The 20,762-nt window shown below is 39.2% G+C and overlaps 1 protein-coding gene and 1 non-coding gene across 12 annotated transcripts in view; one reads left to right on the forward strand and one right to left on the reverse strand.

Moving 5' to 3' along the window:
* The window catches only part of RABGAP1L (RAB GTPase activating protein 1 like), an 815,258-nt gene that overhangs the window by 780,645 nt on the left and 13,851 nt on the right, over positions 1-20,762 (reverse strand). For 3 of the 11 annotated variants that reach the window (XM_055366257.2, XM_055366276.2, XM_063710710.1), the window contains exon 2: positions 9,154-9,240. The exons of 4 other annotated variants lie outside the window; for them this stretch is intronic. The gene's annotated coding sequence lies outside the window, so the exon portion shown is untranslated. Of the gene's footprint in view, positions 1-9,153; positions 9,241-10,141; positions 10,335-11,691; positions 11,911-20,762 lie in introns of those variants that run through there. 4 more of the 11 variants (XM_055366261.2, XM_055366268.2, XM_063710702.1 and 1 more) reach the window with 3 other exon arrangements.
* LOC115932421 (small nucleolar RNA U13) lies at positions 2,159-2,260 on the forward strand. The gene has a single exon (XR_004068705.1). It is a non-coding gene; the product is annotated as a small nucleolar RNA U13 (small nucleolar RNA).

The raw sequence follows: 20,762 nt of genomic DNA on the forward strand, positions 1-20,762 counted from the left end.
ATCAGAGAAATGTAAATCAAAACCACAATGAGATACCATCTCACACCAGTTAGAATGGCAATCATTAAAAAGTCAGGAAACAACAGGTGCTGGAGAGGATGTGGAGAAATTGGAACACTTTTACACTGTTGGTGGCACTGTAAACTAGTTCAACCATTGTGGAAGTCAGTGTAGCGATTCCTCAGGGATCTAGAACTAGAAATACCATTTGACCCAGCCATCCCATTACTGGGTATATACCCAAAGGATTATAAATCATGCTGCTATAAAGACACATGCACACGTATGTTTATTGCGGCACTATTCACAATAGCAAAGACTTGGAACCAACCCAAATGTCCAACAATGACAGACTGGGTTAAGAAAATGTGGCACATATACACCATGGAATACTATGCAGCCATAAAAAATGATGGGTTCATGCCCTTTGTAGGGACATGGATGAAGCTGGAAACCATCATTCTCAGCAAACTGTCGCAAGGACAAAGAATCAAACACCGCATGTTCTCACTCATAGGTGGGAACTGAACAATGAGAACACATGGACACAGGAAGGGGAACATCACACACCGGGTACTATTGTGGGGTGGGGGGAGGGATAGCATTAGGAGATATACCTAATGCTAAATGACGAGTTAATGGGTGCAGCACACCAACATGGCACATGTATACGTATGTAACAAACCTGCACGTTGTGCACATGTACCCTAAAACTTAAAGTATAATTAAAAAAAAGAAAAAAAAAAGCCAAGCAATAATAGCATGAGAAGTAGTTTAACAAAAAAAAGAAAAATACAAGCACACATTCCCTTTAGACTCTAGCACATTGTGTAGCATCTAAATAAAATAAATGATGACAGAATAAAGTACATATCACAGCTAAAGAATAGTTTCTAGGCCGGGTGCGGTGGCACCTGTAATCCCAGCCCCTTGGGAGGCCAAGATGGGCGGATCACCTGAGCTCAGGAGTTCGAGACTACACTAACCAACATGGTGAAACTCCATCTCTACTAAAACAAACAAAAATTAGCCGGGTGTGGTGGTGGGTGCCTGTAATCCCAGCTACTCGGGAGGCTGAGGCAGGAGAATCACTTGAGTAAGACTCCATCTCAAAAAAAAAAAAAAAAATTTCTACACTGGGTGTGGTGGCTCACACCTGTAATTTCAACACTTTGGGAGCCTGCGGCGGATTACTGCTTGAGGCCAAGAGTTCAAGACCAGCCTGAGCAACAGAGGGAGACTCTTGTCTCTGCAAAAAAAGAAAAATTAAAACTAAAATTAAAAAATAGTTTCTATAAGCTACCATAATGATAGGAGCAGACTAAAACAAAAATTAACGACCAAAGTGAGCACCTCTTTCTGAATGAAAGAAAAGTGACATGTAAAACGATGGCCCTGGTGGTTGCTACTGAAGGGACAAGAAAAGAAACTTGTTTAAACAGGCAAAGCCACAGTGACTTCAGATGTGGATAACTGAAACCAAACGGGGACACATTGAAAAAGTTTTTCATCTTTTTTCAAGACAAAAGACACTGTACTTTATCCTATAAACGTTATTTATATAAATGCAAAATACCAGCAGGGACAAGAGAACATAGCTAAAATTGTATGTATCAAATAATATTGCAGCATAATTATTAGAAAAACAAGGTTCAACGTGACTAGAAAACAAATATAGCAGGAAACAAACATGATCTCAATCCCAGAAATGTCAAGTAAACAAAAAAGCACAGAAAATTTAAACCTTAGAAGTATCAAAGTGGCATAAACTAAATATAACACAATTTGTAACCTTCAAAATATAACTTGTGCCACCTCTGGAAGCAGTTTCAACAATCTCCCCAACTGATTAAATCCACTCTAGTAAAATATGATTATTCTATAGGTTTATGGCAAAAACATCTGTATATACATGTTTTCTAGGAGCCATCCTTCTACCTCATATACAGATTTCTTTTTAATTTTTACTCACATTCAGGTAACTGTAGATAATAACCTAATGGACTAATCAAGTACAAAAAGGTATAAAATTTTCCTGTCAAGAATAGAAGCTGTTATGCCAGCTTACTTTGCTAATTTGCCAAAGAGGAAGATACATGTGTTTCACATTTTAGGAACACCAGATTGTTAGCTAACACCTACACAAGAACTTATATAGATCCTTTTGTAGTTCATAAGCATGATAACTGGGTTTTCACACACATATGAGATGTGCCTCCCTCAAACCTTGCTACAGCATTGGTACATTATCTGTCTAACATGGAAGAAAAAGACATCTCAGGTACCTATTTTAGCTTATTTGATTTTTACTTCCCTCTTACTCTAACTTGTTACAAAAATCTCAAATCTTAATGAAAACAATGAATATGACTTCTTTAACATTTATTTTCTCTTTAAAGAAATACCTGGATTTAAATCTATAAACCTCATATTTGTTTCCTATGAGTAATCACGACTAGAGAGAACCTAAGAAAGTATTTTTTAGAGCCAATAATTCTAAGAATAGCTATTACTTCCTTCATGGATTTTTCAGTTTTCCCTCAATCACCCTCACTGTTATTTCCCTGAAGCATTTTGCCAAACCACATTATGAGGGAGGGGAGACAAGAACCATCAACACTGATTTTTGAGTCATGGAAACCCAGAATAAAATTTGCCCTATTTAAGATTTTCAAAAGACCGTTAGAGATATTGAATTGGCTCTCACAATCATGAAGGAATACACTATTAAGGAAATAATGAACAAAACAACTGATCTTTTAAAACAGAATGTTTTAGAATTGAAAAACAATGTATGGGCCGGGCATGGTGGCTCACATCTGTAATCCCAGCACTTTGGGAAGCCAAAGTGGCCGGATCACTTGCGGTCAGGAGTTCGAGACCAGCCTGGTCAAAATAGTGAAACCCCGTCTCTACTAAAAATACAGAAAATAGCTGAGTGTGGTAGTATACGCCTGTAATCCTAGCTGCTCAGGAGGCTCAGGCAGGAGAATTGCTTGACTCCGGCAGGCAGAGGTTGCAGTGAGCCAAGACCACACCACTGCACTTCAGCCTGGGCAACAGAGCGAGACCCCGTCTTAAAAAAGAAAAAAAAAATACATGAATAAAATTGCCTCCACTAAAATATATGACTCAAGAACTTACTGGTCGAGTGAGTAAAATAACATAAAATTCAGGTCTGATATGTCCGTAATTTTCATATCCCATAACTTTAAGTGTTTATATTGAAGGCACTGAATTTTTTAATTTTCCTCAGTAATAAGAACTTTTTCTTTTGTCGAGATGGAGTTTTGCTCTTGTTGCCCAGGCTGGAGTGCAATGGCGCAATCTTGGCTCACTGCAACCTCCGCCTCCCAGGTTCAAGCGACTCTCCTGCCTCAGCCTCCCGAGTAGCTGGGATTACAGGCATGCGCCACCACGCCCGGCTACTTTTGTATTTTTAGTACAGATGGGGTTTCTCCATGTTGGTGAGGCTGGTCTCGAACTCCCAACCTCAGGTGATCCACCCGCCTCAGCCTCCCAAAGTACTGGGATTATAGGCGTGAGCCACCATGCCCAGCCCTGGCCCTCATCTCTTTTCCCATTAATGCTGGAGGGGGCACCTCACAAGCCAAGACACCTGCTAGTTGTTGGACTCACTCACTCTTGATGACCAAGGTGCCCGGCCAATAATATGAACTTTTAAATATTACTTTACCTCAATTCCCCAATACAGTGCAATGCATGCTGCTGCTGATCAGAAAATCTCATTTCCAATGCACCCTGTTGCTATCAGAAAATCCTCATTTGATTACTAAAAAGATTTTCATTTTGGAAAGACTTATTTTCATGTAACTTCAACAATCATCTTAAATCAAATAAATCTAAATACTAACCCAGAATCCAAAGAGCTTAAAAATTCAACTTTCTCAATTTACTCTCATTAAGTCAATTCCCTGAATTTAGGGATTATTTACTGTGCGTCCTTCTCTCTCTAAAAGCCAAGAGTAATATCACAAATCTGCAAAGTCATTGTGAGGCTGGTTTAGTACAGTAAATAACTCCAAAATGAACTCGACAATAATGTATTTATTACTTCAAGAAACTCCTGATGGCCTTTCTCTGTATATTATAAACAAGATCTAAACCATATACACTATGGATTTGGACATTTTTATCATTACAGCATGAATATTTAAAAATCAAGAAAAGTAACAATTATTTACCAAGAACTATTCAATCACTTTTATAGTCTCTAAATATAATAAAATTAGAACAGTGTTTCTAAGTCATAATAAGCATCTGTATTTCAAAAAAGGTTTCCAGCTGATCATGATACATATACCCAACTACTTTAAATATGCGCATTTTAGAGGAGTATGCTATGTAATCTCCTTATCTAATTTAATTCATACAACATTCACACAACCAATAATTATTGGGTCCATCTTCTGTAACAGGAACTATGGTTGATTCTGAAAACACATTCATATAAAATGGGTTTTTCTGCACTTCATGAAAAGGTGTCAGCTACATGCCCAGAACTCTAAGAATATCTACATAACACACACCATAACAGATTTTTTTTTTTTTTTAGACGGAGTTTCGCTCTCGTTACCCAGGCTGGAGTGCAATGGCGCAATCTCAGCTCCCTGCAACCTCCGCCTCTTGAGTTCAACTGATTCTCCTGCCTCAGCCACCCAAGTGGCTGAGATTACAGGCGCCCGCAACCATGCCCGGCTAATTTTTGTATTTTTAGTACAGACAGGGTTTCACCATGTTGTCCAGGCATAACAGATATTTTAAAAACAAGAGATCAGACGTATTGTGCTACGCTTAAGAAACAGAGAATCAAGCAGTGTGACAGAGGGGTTGTTAATGAGCAAAATTAAGGAAACAAATTCTATGGTTTTCCAAGTGTATTACGTGGAAACTCAGGGGCTCCTTTCACCAAGAGGGATCTAAACACATCTTCTACTGACCATCATGATTAAGATCGGGCAGTGTATCAGTTTGGAACTAAACCTACTTATAAGAGTTCAAGCCCTTTGGGATATTGACGAGAGGCCATTAAAACCTAACTATTTGACACTCAACTGCTGGAGTCAGACACTTGGGTTTAATCCTGGCTCTACTATGTATGAGCCTTATGACCTTAGGTGAGTAAATCTCTAAACTTCAACTTCATTAAGTTTACAGGAAAAATAGTATCTACCATAAAGTTGCTGAGAAAGAGAAAAGGATATAATTCATATGTAAAGCACTGGGCACAGTGCCTGGCACATTTTAAAAAGCTAAATAAATATTAATGTTTATCACTTATTGTTCTCTTTTATGATAATATGAATCCCAGATCAGTCATTCCTGGGGCTTCAAGAAATATTGCCACCTTTCATTTTTCTTAAATCAAAAATTTAATATGATCTATATCTACCTTTGTTATAAAACATCTCAAATTCCACCTTATGCTAAGACTAATACTAAGCTGGCAGAGACCTCCCACTTATAAAAATGAGCAGAAGACAAAGTTGATGTCCAAAAAAATACCATAATTCAAATTATGGATACTAGCCTAAACAATGAATGCACAATTTCTTCAGAAACAGATTTACTATAAGATACAGGAAAACATGTTTATAAAATTTCTAATTGACGTTCTCAGGACAATCCAAGAGAAGACTACAAACAAGAAACTAGAGCAGGAAGTTATGATGAGGAAACAATCTAAGATTTGGAGAAATTGCAGAGAAAAAATAATACGAAAACAACAGCAGAACTGGCCAGCAGATTAGAAACTTCAGTAAAGAGAAAAAAAAAAAAGAAAAAAGATTAAAAACTCAAAAAATTTTCCCAGAAAGAATAAAAGAATTAAGAAATATAAATGCTGCTCACGCCTGTAATCCCAGCACTTCGGGAGGCCGAGGCGGGTGGATCACAAGGTCAGGAGATCCAGACTATCCTGGCTAACACAGTGAAACCCCGTCTCTACCAAAAAATACAAAAAATTAGCCAGGCGTGGTGGCGGGCACCTGTAGTCCCAGCTGCTCGGGAGGCTGAGGCAGGAGAATGGCGTGAACCCAGGAGGCGGAGCTTGCAGTGAGCCAAGATCACGCCACTGCACTCCAGCCTGGGCAACAGAGCAAGACTCCGTCTCAAAAAAAAAAAAAAAAGAAAGAAAGAAAGAAATACAAATGCTGAGGAAAGAAAAATATGGAGATCATATCCAAAAGAGGCAATCTAAATAAAATAATTCCACAAGAAGAAAATAAAAAGAACTACAGCCCAGGTGTGGTGGTTCACGCTGGGAGGCCAAGGTGGGCGGATCACGAGGTCAGGAGATCGAGACCATCCTGGCTAAAACAGTGAAACCCTCTCTGCTAAAAATACAAAAAATTAGCCAGGCATGGTGGTGCATGACTGTAATCCCAGCTACTCAGGAGGCTGAGGCAGGAGAACCACTTGAACCCAGGAGGTGGAGGTTGCAGTGAGCTGAGATCACGCCACTGCACTCCAGCCTGGACGATAGAGCAAGACTCTGTCTCAAAAAAAAAAAAGAAGGATAGAAAGAAAGAAGGATAGAAAGAAAGAAAGAAGAGAAAAGAAAGGAAAGGAAAGGAAAGGAAAGGAAAGGAAAGGAAAGGAAAGGAAAGGAAAGGAAAGGAAAGGAAGGGAGGGAGGGAGGGAGGGAGAGAGAGAGAAAGAAAGAAAGAAGGAAAGAAGGAAAGGAAAGGAAAGGAAGGAAGGAAGGAAGGAAGGAAGGAAGGAAGGAAGGAAGAAAGAAAGAAAGAAAGAAAGAAAGAAAGAAAGAAAGAAAGAGAAAGAAAGAGAAAGATTAAGAACCCTACCCAAAGTTACTAGTATCATAACAGGAATTGGAAACCAAACAATCTGGCTCCTCAGTCTGTGGTCTTAAACATACTACACTCTCAAAAAAACACGAGAAGGAAATTTTTCTAAACTGAAGAAAAATCTGAATCGGAACATGTACAGATTTTGAGTATATAGGGAAAAATTAATTAAAACATGCCAATATCTAAATACAGCCTAATAAAAACATTTTTCAATCCTACAGAAAAATAAGAAATCAAAAAAGATTATCTACAAAGAAGAAAAAAGGAGAAATGGATATTCGGAAGGGCCAAGAGGAATCAAGTTAATCTCAGACTTAGCCCTTTCCTCTGGAAAACTAAAAGCCAGATTATAATGGATCAACCCTTAAACTTTCCCAGGGAGAAACATAAAGATCAAAATCTGAGAATCCCATTATCTGCACATGTACATAATCAAGTCCTTCTCAACTGAACAAGAACTCAGAAAAGAGATCACTCATATAATATACTCTTCCTGAAAATAATTATCCAAATATATATATTCCAGGTTATCAAGAAAGAGCCAAAATTTTAAAACAAACACTCAAGGAGGGGGAAATTAGTTTATAAAGAACTAAGAGTGAACAATAAAATCAATTCACACCATATTAGGGTGAAATCACTTGTGATTCAATGTAAAGACCTCCTGAAAAACCTGATTTTATAAACTGGAAAATAATAATTTGTATCAATCTAATTTCAAAGCAAACCCTGTGCCCACCAGCAGCCACTACCCATTCTCTCCTTCCCCCACTCCTGGCAACCACCTATCTGTCGTCTGTCTCTTCCTGTTGCTTTTTCTTCTTATAACTTTTTAGACATTCCTGACTATTCAAGAGACTGTGGCTTTAAAAAGGGAGATCAAAAGAAACCATTGTGGCTATAACAGAGAATAAAATGAGCATTTCTTGAAGCCTAAAAAAAAAAAAAAAAAAAAAAAGAATGTAGAATCATTTAGTGTTGAAACGGTGAACTAACTCAACTAGTAGTTCATGTGGCATCCAACAATGTTAAGTAGACCTGTGTTTCCTTCAAAAATCTAAAATATCCCATGACATGAATAGCTGCAGCACCCGGGGTGCCTTGGTCCACAGTTAGAGAAACATGGAAATAGGATTATATGGTACAAATGTTTTTGTATATTGCTTAAAATTTTTTGTATACTTGTATAGTGCTATATTTGTATATATCACATAGTACTGGGCCCTATTGTTGGACTTTAAGGCCATTAACAAGTTTTCTCTGTTACAAACATTGCCATAATAAATAGCTTTGTAGGTAAAAAAAAAAAAAAAAAAAAAGAGACTGTGGCTAAGGCGTGCCGGCCCACCAGATGTCAGGTAACTGATAACAATCTTAGCACTTTTCCTGGGGGCAATGCAGAGCCAACAGGTCACTTTCTCAGAACTGGTCTCTTAAGATTTAAAATCCTACTGACAGTCCCAGGCTTTAGAATTAACTGAAGCCGGCCGGGCACGGTGGCTCATGCCTGTAATCCCAGCACTTTGGGAGGCTGAGGTGAGCAGATCACGAGGTCAGGAGTTTGAGACCAGCATGGCCAACATGGTGAAACCCCATCTCTACTAAAGATACAAAAAATTAGCTGGGCGTGGTGGTGCACACCTGTAATCCCAGCTACTTAGGAGGCTGGGGCAGGAGAATCGTTTGAACCCAGGAGGCAGAGGTTTCAGTGACCTGAGATCATGCCATTGCCCTCCAGCCTGGGCGACAGGGCAAGACTCCATCTCCAAAAAAAAAAAAAAAAAAGAATTAACTGAAGCCTAATCCCGTAGATTCTCCACCACCACCACCATTAATTACCACAAGGGAGAAGAGAATGGTTACGACTGACTGAGTGCTTAGTACGAATGCAATTAAAGAGGTACCAAAGCCAAGCAGGTCAGTGTTGACCCCATGCTGGGCACTAAGAATGCCTGGTTTTGAATCATGGCTTCTACATGGATCAGTTTAATGACCCTGAACTCTCCACGCCTTAATTTTTTTCAGATGGAGGATAAATATTCCCATCTCACAGGATTGTTGTTAACATAAAATGAGTTACCATAAGTGCTTAGAACAGCACACATAAAATTATTGCTCCTATTACTGTAGTAATCATTTAACTATGTATATGTATATCAAAACATCATGTTTTACACCTTAAATATATACTATTTTAAAAGCTCCTATTTCAAATGACAGGTATTCACTAATGTACAGTTGACCCCTATTAATACTCCCTTCCCCAAAACACATGAAGAATATTTCTGACATTTTATTTTGACAAGAAAATCAAAACCTCTACCTGGCATTCTGTTTAATGTTCCTATATATGGTCAAGTCTTCAATATAAGGGCATATCAGCATAAAGGCAATTGTAGTCTTTTGTTTCCTGAAATGAGTAGGTCAGAGAAACAATATTAGTTTAAGGAGACAGGTTTTCTATTTTGGGGATTTTTTCTGAGAGTCTTGCTCTGTCACCCAGGCTGGAGTGCAGTGGCAAGATCTCGACTCACTGCAACCTCCACCTCCCACATTCAAGCGATTCTCATGCCTCAGCCTCCCGAGTAGCTGGGATTACAGGCATGCACCACCAGGCCCAGCTAATTTTTGTATTTTTAGTAGAGACAGGGTTTTGTCATGTTGGCAAGGCTGGTCTTGAACTCCTGACCTCAGATGATCTGCCCGCCTGGGCATTCCAAAGTGCTGGGGTTACAGGCGTGAGCCACCACGCCCAGCCAAGTTTTCTACTTTTAACAGCACAATTTAAGAATGTAACAAATGTGGCAGTTAAAATTTTTAAAGATGTAAACATTCAAGGTTTGATTTGTTAAGAATAACTGTTAAGGATAACAGTTATCCTTTTATTACTACTATTTGCTAAACCAGAAACTACTACTATAAACCAGAAAGTTCTGGGCATTTTAGTCATGTTTATGTTCGCAGTCATCACTCAAATAACTGTATTCCCACCTTACAAATGAAGGAGTATGTTCAAAAGAGTTAATTTGTTTTATTTAATATAGCTAATTAAAATACATAATTCAGTCCAGATCTGAAGCAACCAAATCAATCTCACTTTTTGGTGGTCTGTCTCCTACAGTAACGACAGCATTGTCAGGTGCCCATCTGAAGCCCAATGGTGACATGCCTGCCTAGTTTCCTGCCCAAAGTGTTTATCTGAAGGGACTCTGGCAAAAAACCTATTCCTTTGTTCTCCTATTTTCATGTGGGGGCTTTCACTTTTTGCTAGGAGTGCAATACTGTAACATTCACCACATTTTCTAACTCACCTTTACCAGTAATGAAGCTCAATACTTTATTTTGATCCATGTTTGGCTTATTGTTTCTCTTCTCTGTTAAGAAATCAGAGGCTGGGTGCAGTGGCTCACGTGTGTAATCCCAGCGCTTTGGGAGGCCGAGACAGGTGGATCACCTGAGGTTGGAAGTTCGAGACCAGTCTGGCAACATGGTAAAACGCTGTCTCTAATAAAAATACAAAATTTAGCTGGGCATGGTGGCATGTGCCTATAATCCCAGCTACTTGGGAGGCTGAAGCACAAGAATCACTTGAACCTGGTAGGTGAAGGTGCAGTGAGCCAAGATCATGCCACTGCACTCCAGGCTGGACAACAGAGTGACAGACTCCATCTCCAAAAAAAAAAAAAAAAAAAAACCTCAGAGAGGTGGATAAGTGACTTAATTAGACTCTCTTGAACCTCCAACTGCCATGTGTTACGCAGTTAGAGAAATAATCAACGTTTGAGATCAAGCAGATATAGTTAATGAAACACACTGACAACATAAAGAGAATTACAGGAATGAGTATTATCATTTACAGAATAAAACCACTAACATAAATGTTCTATGTTCAATTATAACATTTCAGAGACAGTCTATTTTTGAACATACCTTTACTTCCATCTATGAAATTTTTAGACCATTCAGTCTAATACTCTAACCATTTTGAAAAAAACTAAGTCAATATCACCTGCTTTTACTGCTGCACAGAAAGCAGACTCTACGTATAAATGCATTCAGTCCTACATTCTAATTCCAGTTTTTAGTCTGGCCCATCTTTCCACTGATTAATGTAGATGTATTTCTAGACCTTTGCTTACTCTGATAAGCTAAATCCGAACATTTCCCTGTGCACTGACTGTTCCTGAGTCAGTGTGTCTCTATTATTCCAGGAATGTCTCAGCTTATGCCCCAAGCATCTTCTAGCATTATTCTCTATGCACTGGCTAATAAAAACCATCAGGGCAGTAAGCAAGCTGATTAAAGCATACCAAGCAGTTATAAGACCTGGGTTAAAGCCAAGAAGAAAGCAACAGGAATGTGGCAGGAAAAGGAGGAAGCAGCTAATAAATGTTTAATTAGCAGCTACTATATGATCCCCTCCCAAAAAAAGTATGGGTACACATTATTGGCCCAATTTATGAGGGTAGCAGACTCAAATTAAGTAATTTTCCCCAAGGCTATACTACACATAAGAGGAAGAAAAGTAATGCAATGTTTCATGATCTGACTGGCCAATCTTTTTTTCTCAAACTGGTGACGTACGTCTTCAGGCATAAACTGAAACATACCAGGGATACACTAAGAAAAAGAAAGTAAGTGCTAAACCGGGTATGTAGTGTCAGCTCTCTTCATTCACCCCAGTTTTCAAAAATCAACAGACAAACAGGAAATGATTTTTGTTTTTCCTTTTTCTGGCAGTAATTCAAATATTTCTATATTTTTATTAACAGTATGCAATGAAATGCAAAATTCACACACATTCCTGAGATAAAACACAGAATTTAAGAAATTTTCAAGCTATTATAAGGTACAGGCATACCTCATTTTATTGTGCTTCACTTTATTGTGCTTTTTCATTATTATTCTATCTGTTCTGGTGATCTGTGATCAGCGATCTTTGGTATTACTATTGCAATAGTTTACAGGCGCCACAAACCGCACCTAAGACAGCGAACTTCAGAGTTTAAAGTCTGTGTGTGTTCTGCCTGCTCCACCAACTAGCCGTTCTTCCATCTCTTTCCCTCTCCTTGGGCCTCCCTATTCCTGAAACACAACAATATTGAAAATAGGCCAATTAATAATGCTACAATGGCTTCTAAGTGTTCAAATGAAAGGAAAAGTTGCAAGTCTCTCACTTTAAAGCAAAAGCTAGAAATGATTAAGCTTACTGAGGAAGGCAACATGTTGAATGCGGAGACAGGCCAAAAGCTGGGCCTCTTGTACTGGTCAGTGAAGTCTGAATGCAAAGGTAAAGTTCTTTTAAAAAATTTAAAGTGCCAGTCCACTGAACACACAAATGGTAAGAAAGTGAAACAGCCTTTTGCTGCTGAGTAGAAAGTTTTAGTGCTTTGAATAGAACATCAAACCAATCAACCATTGTCTTAAGCCAAATCCCAATCCAGAGCTAGGCTCTAACTCTTCAATTCTAAGCAAGGATGAAAAGGGTAAGGAAGCCGCAGAAGAAAAGTTTGAAACTAGCAGATGCTGATTCATGTCATTTATCTTAGTCTGCTTTCTATTGCTCATAAAAAAATACCTGAAACTTGGTAATTTACAAAGAAAATGGTTTCTTACAGTTATGGATGCTGAGAAGCCCAAGGTAAATGGGCAGCATCTGGTGAGGGCCTTCTTTCTTTCTTTCTTTCTTTCTTTTTTTTTGCAACGGAGTCTCGCTCTGTCGCCAGGGTGGAGTGCAGTGGTGTGATCTTGGCTCACTGCAACCTCTGCCTCCCGCGTTCAAGTGATTCTCCTGGCTCAGCCTCCCAAGTAGCTGGGACTACAGGTGCACACCACCATGCCCAGCTAATTTTTGTATTTTTAGTAGAGACGGGGTTTCACCATGTTGGCCAGGATGGTCTTGATCCCCTGACCTCATGATCCACCCGCCTCGGCCTCCCAAAGTGGTGGGATTACAGGCGTTAGCCACTGCGCCCAGCCAAGGGCCTTCTTTCAGGTGGGGACTCTCTGCAGAGTACTGAGCAGAATGGCAGAACAGGGAACCACATGGCAAAGAGGCTGAATATGCTAGCTCAGGTCTCTCTTCCTTTTTTCTTTTTGTTTGGAGACAGAGTCTCATTCTGTCACCCAGCCTGGGACTACAGGTGGCACTACAGGCACACACAACCACATCCAGCTAGTTATTTTTTTAGTTTTTGTAGAGACAGAGTCTCACTATGTTGCCCAGACTGGTCTCAAACTCCTGGGATCAAGCAATCCTCCTGCCTTGGCCTCCCAAAGTACAGGGATTACAGGCATGAGCTACGGCATCCAGCCCCTTTCTCTTCTTAAAAAGCAATGAGTCAGTCTCACTCCCATGATAATCCACTAACACATTAATCCATGAATGAATTCATGAGGGCAGAGCCCTCATGACTCAATCACCTCTGAAAAACCACATTTCTCAGTATTGCCACAATGGAAATTAAATATCAACAGAAGTTTTGGAGGGGACAAATATTCAAACGATAAGCAAGGTTTAAAGAAAAGCCATCTCCATGACATGTAAGTATAAAGTGAAGCAGTAAGTACTAATACAGTAACAGAAGCTGCAGTAAGTTATCCAGAAGATCTGGCTAAGATAATTGATAAATGTGGCTTCATTAAACCACAGATTTTCAACGTAAACAAACAATCTTCTACTGAAAGAAATGCTATCTGCCGGGCGTGGTGGCTCACGCCTGTAATCCTAGTGCTTTGGGAGGCAGAGGTGGGCGGATCACAAAGTCAGGAGATCAAGACCATCCTGGCTAACACAGTGAAACCCCGTCTCTACCAAAAATACAAAAAATTAGCCAGGTGTGGTGGCAGGCGCCTGTAGTCCCAGCTACTCGGGAGGCTGAGGCAGGAGAATGGCGTGAACCCGGGAGGCGGAGCTTGCAGTGACCCAAGATCACGCCACTGCACTCCAGCCTGGGCAACAGAGCAAGACTCCATCATAAATAAATAAATAAATAAATAAATAAATAAATAAATAAATAAATGCTATCTAAGACTTTCATAGCTAGAGAGAAGTCAATGACTGGCTTCAAAGCTTCAAAGGACATGCTGACTCTCGTTAGAGGCTGACACAACTGGTGATTTTAAGTTGTAGCCAATGTTCATATCCCATTCCAAAAATCATAGGGCCCTTAAAAATTATGCAAAATCTACTCTGCCTGTGCTGTATAAATGGAACAACAAAGCCTAAATGACAGCACATCTGCTTAGAGCACTGTTTACTGAGTATTTTAAAACCATTGTTGAGACCCACTGCTCAGGAAAAAAGATTTCTTTCAAAATATTATTGCTCATTTACAATGCACCTGGTCACTCAATGCACCCCGTCTCTACTAAAAAAAATGTGTTTTCACTAAACTATTTTGTTGTTTATAGATCTGAATTGGAAGCTATTCTTATACAGGATCAGTACCCTGAACTTAGCAACTGATATAAAGGTATCCCTTATGGAAATCTCAACTAATTCTTTATTCCTTTTAGGAAGAAGAGTCTTAAGAATATGCATTATAAAACATGTTTCAATGAAGTTATTTAAAAAATGTTTGCTCCAGCATACTCTTGCTATCTCCAAGGAATATATTCTGAGACTTTAACAAATGTCCAAATTCTTGAATACTACTAACATATTATTTTCTACATTAAATGCATACATAAGATGAAAAAGTAACATTGAACAACAAATTGCTGGGCTTATACAGGGCTTGCTCTATTCCAGCTATTCCCAAAGTGTGGTCCATGGACCCCAGAAGTCCCCCAAGACCCTTTCAGAGAGTTCATAAGGTCAGAGCAATTTTCCTAATAATACTAAGACATTATTTGCTTTTCTCGCTGTGCTAATGTGATGATGCAAAAGCAATGGTGGGTAAGATTGCTGGTGTCTTAACACAAATGAAACAGCAGCACCAAAGTATACTGGTAGTCACTGTACAACCATATATGCTCAGTTAAAAAGTGTGTGTGTGTGTGTGTGTGTGTGTGTGCACGCGCTAAGACTGTCTTTAATGAAACAGTAAAAATTGTCTCCAACCTTTTGAGCACACATCTTTTTAACATTCTATGTGACAAAGTAGGAAATACACAAAGTATTTCTGCTGCACACCAAAGTATAATAGTTTTCAGAAGAAAATGCACTTGTGCAATTGTTTGAGTGGCAAGTTAAATTAACCATTTTCTTCACAGAGTACCATTTTTACTTTAAAGAACAACTAACTGACAAACTATAGTTGTAAGGACTTGGGTATTTGGAAGACATTTTCTCTCAATGGAACAAGCTAACACAGTCAATTCGAAGAAAACAACTGACAGTATTTGTTGCCAATGATAAAATTTTAGCTTCAAGCAAAAAAAAAAAATCAGCTTAGGCTAAGGCAAGAGGATCGCTTGAGCCCAGGAGTTTGAGTACAGCCTGGGCAACACAGCAAGACCCTGTCTCTTGAAAAATAAAAAATAAAAAAAACTAGCTTAACAGCCTCACACTACTTAAAAGACTTTTCTGGGATTGTTTTGTTTTGTTTTGTTTTTGTTTGTTTTACTTTCAGTTTTGGGACACATGTGCAGAATGTGCAGGTTTGTTACATAGGTATACATGTGCCATGGTGGTTTGCTGCACCTATCAACCCGTCACCTAGGTTTTAAGCCCTGCATGCATTACCTGTTTTTCCTAATGCTCTCCCTTCCCTTGCCTCCCAACCCCCAATAGGCCCCAGTATGTGATGTTCCCCTGCCTGGGTCCATGTGTTCTCACTGTTCAACTCCCACTTATGAGTGAGAACATTCGCTGTTTGGTTTTCTGTTCCTTTGTTAGTTTGTTGAGAATGATGGCTTCCAGCTTCATCCATGTCCCTGCCAAGGGCATGAACTCATTCTTTTTTATGGCTGCATAGTATTCCATGGTGTATATGTGCCACATTTTCTTTATCCAGTCTATCACTGATGGGCATCTAGGTTCGTTCCAAGTCTTTGCTATTGTAAATAGTGCTGCAATAAACATATGTGTGCATCTGTCTTTATGGCAGAATGATTTATAATCCTTTGGGTATATACCCAGTAATGAGATTGCTGGGTCAAATGGTATTGCTGGTTCTTTATCCTTCAGGAATTGACACACTGTCTTCCACAATGGCTGAACTAATTTATACTGCCACCATCCATCTCAGCCCAAAAACTCCTTAAGCTGATAAGCAACTTCGGCAAAGTCTCAGGATACAAAATCAATGTGCAAAAATCACAAGCATTCCTATACACCAACAGACAAGCAGAGAGCCAAATCAGGCCATTCACAATTGCTACAAAGAGAATAAAAGAACTAGGAATACAACTTATAAGGGACATGAAGGACCTCTTCAAGGAGAACTACAAACCACTGCTCAAGGAAATAAGGGAGGACACAAACAAATGGAAAAACAGTCCATACTCACGGATAGGAAGAATCAATATCGTGAAAATGGCCATATGCCCAAAGTAATTTATAGATTCAATGCTATTCCCATCAGGCTACCATTGACTTTCCTTGCAGAATTAGAAAAAACTACTTTAAATTTCATATGGAACCAAAAAAGAATCCATATAGCCAAGACAACCTTAAGCAAAAAGAACAAAGCTGGAGGCATCATGCTACCTGCCTTCAAACAATACTACAAGGCTACAGTAACCAAAACAGCATGGTACTGCTACCAAAACAGATATACAGACCAATGGAACAGAATAGAGACCTCGGAAATAACACCACACATCTACAACCAGCTGATCTTTGACAAACCTGACAAAAACAAGCAATGGGGAAAGAATTCCCTACTTAATAAATGGCGTTGGGAAAACTGGCTAGCCATATGCAGAAAACTGAAACTGGACCCTTTCCTTACACCTTATACAAAAATTAACTCAAGATGGATTAAAGACTTAAACGTAAAACCCAAAATCATAATAACCCTAGGAAAAAACCTAGGCAATGCCATTCAGGACATAGGCATGGGCAAAGACTTCATGACTAAAACACCAAAAGCAATTGTAATAAAACCCAAAATTGACAAATGGGATCTAATTAAACTAAAGAGCTTCTGCACAGCAAAAGAAACTATCATCAGAGTGAATAGGCAACCTACAGAATGGGAGAAAATTTTTGCAATCTACCCATCTAACTATGGTCTAATATCCAGAATCTACAAGGAACTTAAACAAATTTACAAGAAAAAAACAAACAATCCCATCAAAAGTAGGCGAAGGATATGAACAGACACTTCTCAAAAGAAGACATTTATGCGGCCAACAAACATAAGGAAAAAAGCTCATCATCACTGGTCATTAGAGAAATGCAAATCAAAACCACAATGAGATACCATCTCATGCCAGTTAGAATGGTAATTATTAAAAAGTCAGGAACCAACAGATGCTGGCAAGGCTGTGGAGAAATAGGAACGTTTTACACTGTTGGTTTTGTTTTGTTTTGTTTTGTTTTGAGAGAGGGTCTCTCACTCTGTCGCCCAGGCTGGAGTCCAGTGGTGTTATCTCAGTTCACTGCAACCTTGACCTCCTGGGTTCAAGCAATTGTCCTTCTTCAGCCTCCTGAGTAGCTGGGATTACAGGCGCCCACCACCATGCCCAGCTAATTTTTTTGTATTTTCAGTAAAGGTTTCACCATGTTGGTCAGACTCGTCCCAAACTTCTGACTCAAATGATCTGCCTGCCTTAGCCTCTCAAAGTGCTGGGATTACACACGTGAGCCACCATGCCCAGCCCTTAGAAGACTTTTCTGATGACACTGATGGCCGTATTAACAAATGTTGACCTTTTTTTTTTTTTTTTTTTTTTTTTTTCCTGAAAAAGGGTCTCCCTCTGTTGTCCATGCTGGAGTACAGTGGTGCCATGTCAGCTCACTGCAACCTCCGCCTCCTAGGCTCAAGTGATCCTCCCATCTTAGCCTCCCAAGTAGTTGGGACTACAGGCATGTGCCACCATGCCTGGCTAAGTTTTTTGTATTTTTGGTAGAGACGGTGTTTCACCATGTTGCCCAGGCTAATCTTGAACTCCTGAGCTCCAGCGATCCGCCCGCCTCGGCCTCCCAAAGTGCTAGGGTTACAGGCGTGAGCCACCATGCCCAGCTTGACTTCTTTATATTGTATAATAAGATGTGCCAATATTATAAAGATCTGCATAAATCAGTGAACCAATGCCTTACAAATGACGAGTTATAAAATTACGCATAGATAAAAGATCCATTCAAACTGCAAGACAGACCAGTGGATTTTAAATGTAACAGGTTACAAAAAGTTCATTAATGTGATGTAAGATTTTACATGGCAACTAACCATTAATATAAAACTACCAACTGTAGAATTCTGGTGTGATATGAAAGAAAAATATCAACATTACCTTAAAAGACTATTAAAATACTCCTCCCTTTACAAGCTACATATGAGGCCAGCTTTTCTTTGGATATTTCAACCCAAAAAGCATACTGCAATAGGGTGAATGCAGTGACAAATATGAGAATTTGTCTGTCTTCTACAAAGCCAGACATTACACAGGTTTGCAAAATCTAAAACAATGCTGTCTTCTCGCTAAACTGTTAGTAATACAGGACTATTATAAGAATTAAGCAATACTGGCTGGGCACGGTGGCTCATGTCTCTAATCCCAGCACTCTGAGAGGCCAAGGAGGGCAGATCATCTGAGGTCAGGCGTTCAAGACCAGCCTGGCCAACATGGTGAAACTCCATTTCTACAAAAATACAAAATGTAGCCAGGCATGATGGCAGGTGCCTGTAATTCCAGCTACTCGGGAGGCTGAGGCAGGAGAATCGCTTGATCCTGGGAGGCAGAGGTTGCAGTAAGCTGAGATCGCACCATTGCACTCCAGCCTGGGCAACTGAGCAAGACTCCGTCTCAAAAAAAAAAAAAAAAAAAAAAAAAGTAGCCGGGCGTGGTGGCATGTGCCTGTAGTCCCTACTCAGGAGGTTGAGGTAGGAGAATTGCTTGAGCCCAGCAGGCGGAGGTTACAGTGAGCCAAGATTGCAAGACTCTGTCCCAAAAAAAAAAAAAAAAGAAAGCCTGTAGTCTAATGCAGAAACAGGCAAGTTGCAATACAATGTGATTAGTATGACAACAAAGAGGAAAACTGAATGCTTTAAAAGCACAAATGAGAGATTTCTAACAGAGACCACAGTCTCAAGAAAGGCTTTTTAAGATGATATCTATGCTCAGACCCCAACTTCATGCCACCCAGAACAAAAAGACGACACGGTTCATGCTCTCTAAAAATTCTTGGTACCCAAGTGGTTAAGAACCATAACTCTGGTATCTAAGTAATTTCTAACTACAGTTATATAATATTGTACTGAACAATGTCTAGTATTCCATAATCTACTGGTCTGTATGTGTCATATACAAGAAAATTAAATCTATGGTTATTCAAAGCCTTTTAGAAATCAATCATGCTGAAAAAAACAATTTGATAACTGTACTAAGTTTACCCCCTGGTTTTCATCCTATTTCATATTTTAAAAATCTTAGTAATATAAATACTTTGATACCTTCATAAATTTACTGTGATAGCTAGTTTTAGTTGTCAACTTGACTAAACTAGGGGATACCCAGATAGCTAGTAAAAGCATTATTTCCACATTTGCCTATGAGGGTGTTTCCCAAAGAGACTGCCATTTGAATCAATAGACTGAGTAAGAAAGATCTACCCTTACCCAGTGTGGGCAGGCACCATCCAATCTGCTGGGGGATAAGATAAAACAAAAAGGCAGAGAAGGGCAAATTCACTCACTCTCTGTTCTGGAGCTCAGACATTTGTCTTTCTTGCCCTCTGACCTCAGAACTTCAGGTTCTCCAGCCTTTGGACTCCAGGACTTGCATCAGCAGCCCCCTAGTTTTTCAGCCTTCAGCCTCGAATTGAGAGTTATTTTGCAAAAACCTCAATCACTTTTGCACCAACCTAATACAATGTTGGCTCTGCTGGTTCTCAGGCCTTTGGACTTGAAATGAGCTACTGGTTTCCCTGGTTCCCTAGTTTGCAGACGGCCTATCACGGGATTTCTCAGCCTCCATAATTGTGTAAACCAATTCCAACAGATCTGTATCTACACATAGCTATCCTATTGGCTCTGTTTCTCTGAAGAATCCTAACTAATATATATACTATACAGGTCATATATTTCATATCTTCTTGGTAACAGAGAGCACAGCAAACTTTCATTATTATTCTATAGTATTACAAATACATTTGATACCCTTAAAGCTAATTTAGTTGTCCAAGGATGTTTTCCTTGTATTATCTATGACTTATTCAGTTGTGTGTGTGTGTGTATTTTTTTTCCAATTTCTTCATTGCTATCATGTTGTCAGAAATCTCACTGTCTTGTTATCAGTATGTTTATTGCAGCATCTTGCTGCTTGTAAATTATTCCTCCTTAATCTACTACAACCTTAGAAACCTTAAGTATCATATATAAAGTAAAACTAAGCTCTCAGCAACAGCCTAAAGAGCTTTATTTATAAAGAATTTCTTATTAAACTGACAACTATTTGGGGGCTTTTGTAATGTTTCAGAGAGATGAGGTACTGCCACTGAGTCTAGATAGGTAAAGACTTACTATTTCAAAGTTTCATACCTATATCTAAAATACCCCTCTTGCTTTCTATAAACTCAACTCAGATATTCCAGACAGCCTTACTTGAAACCCAGAACAGTTTACATATCCTTCTGAAGACACACATTGTGGTGTCCCTTCCTTGCCACTCTCTATTCTATTTATCTGTTTCCCCAATAAGACTGTCAGCTCTTCAACAATCTCTCATCTCTGCTTCTCCAGCACAAAACCCATATTCTACCTTATAAATAAATACTTGTTGAAAAAAAAACAGTGACAGAGAATGAAACCAACTGTATAA

This window comes from Gorilla gorilla, chromosome 1 (genome assembly GCF_029281585.2).
Source record: "Gorilla gorilla gorilla isolate KB3781 chromosome 1, NHGRI_mGorGor1-v2.1_pri, whole genome shotgun sequence".
Classification (NCBI taxonomy): Eukaryota; Metazoa; Chordata; class Mammalia; order Primates; family Hominidae; genus Gorilla; species Gorilla gorilla.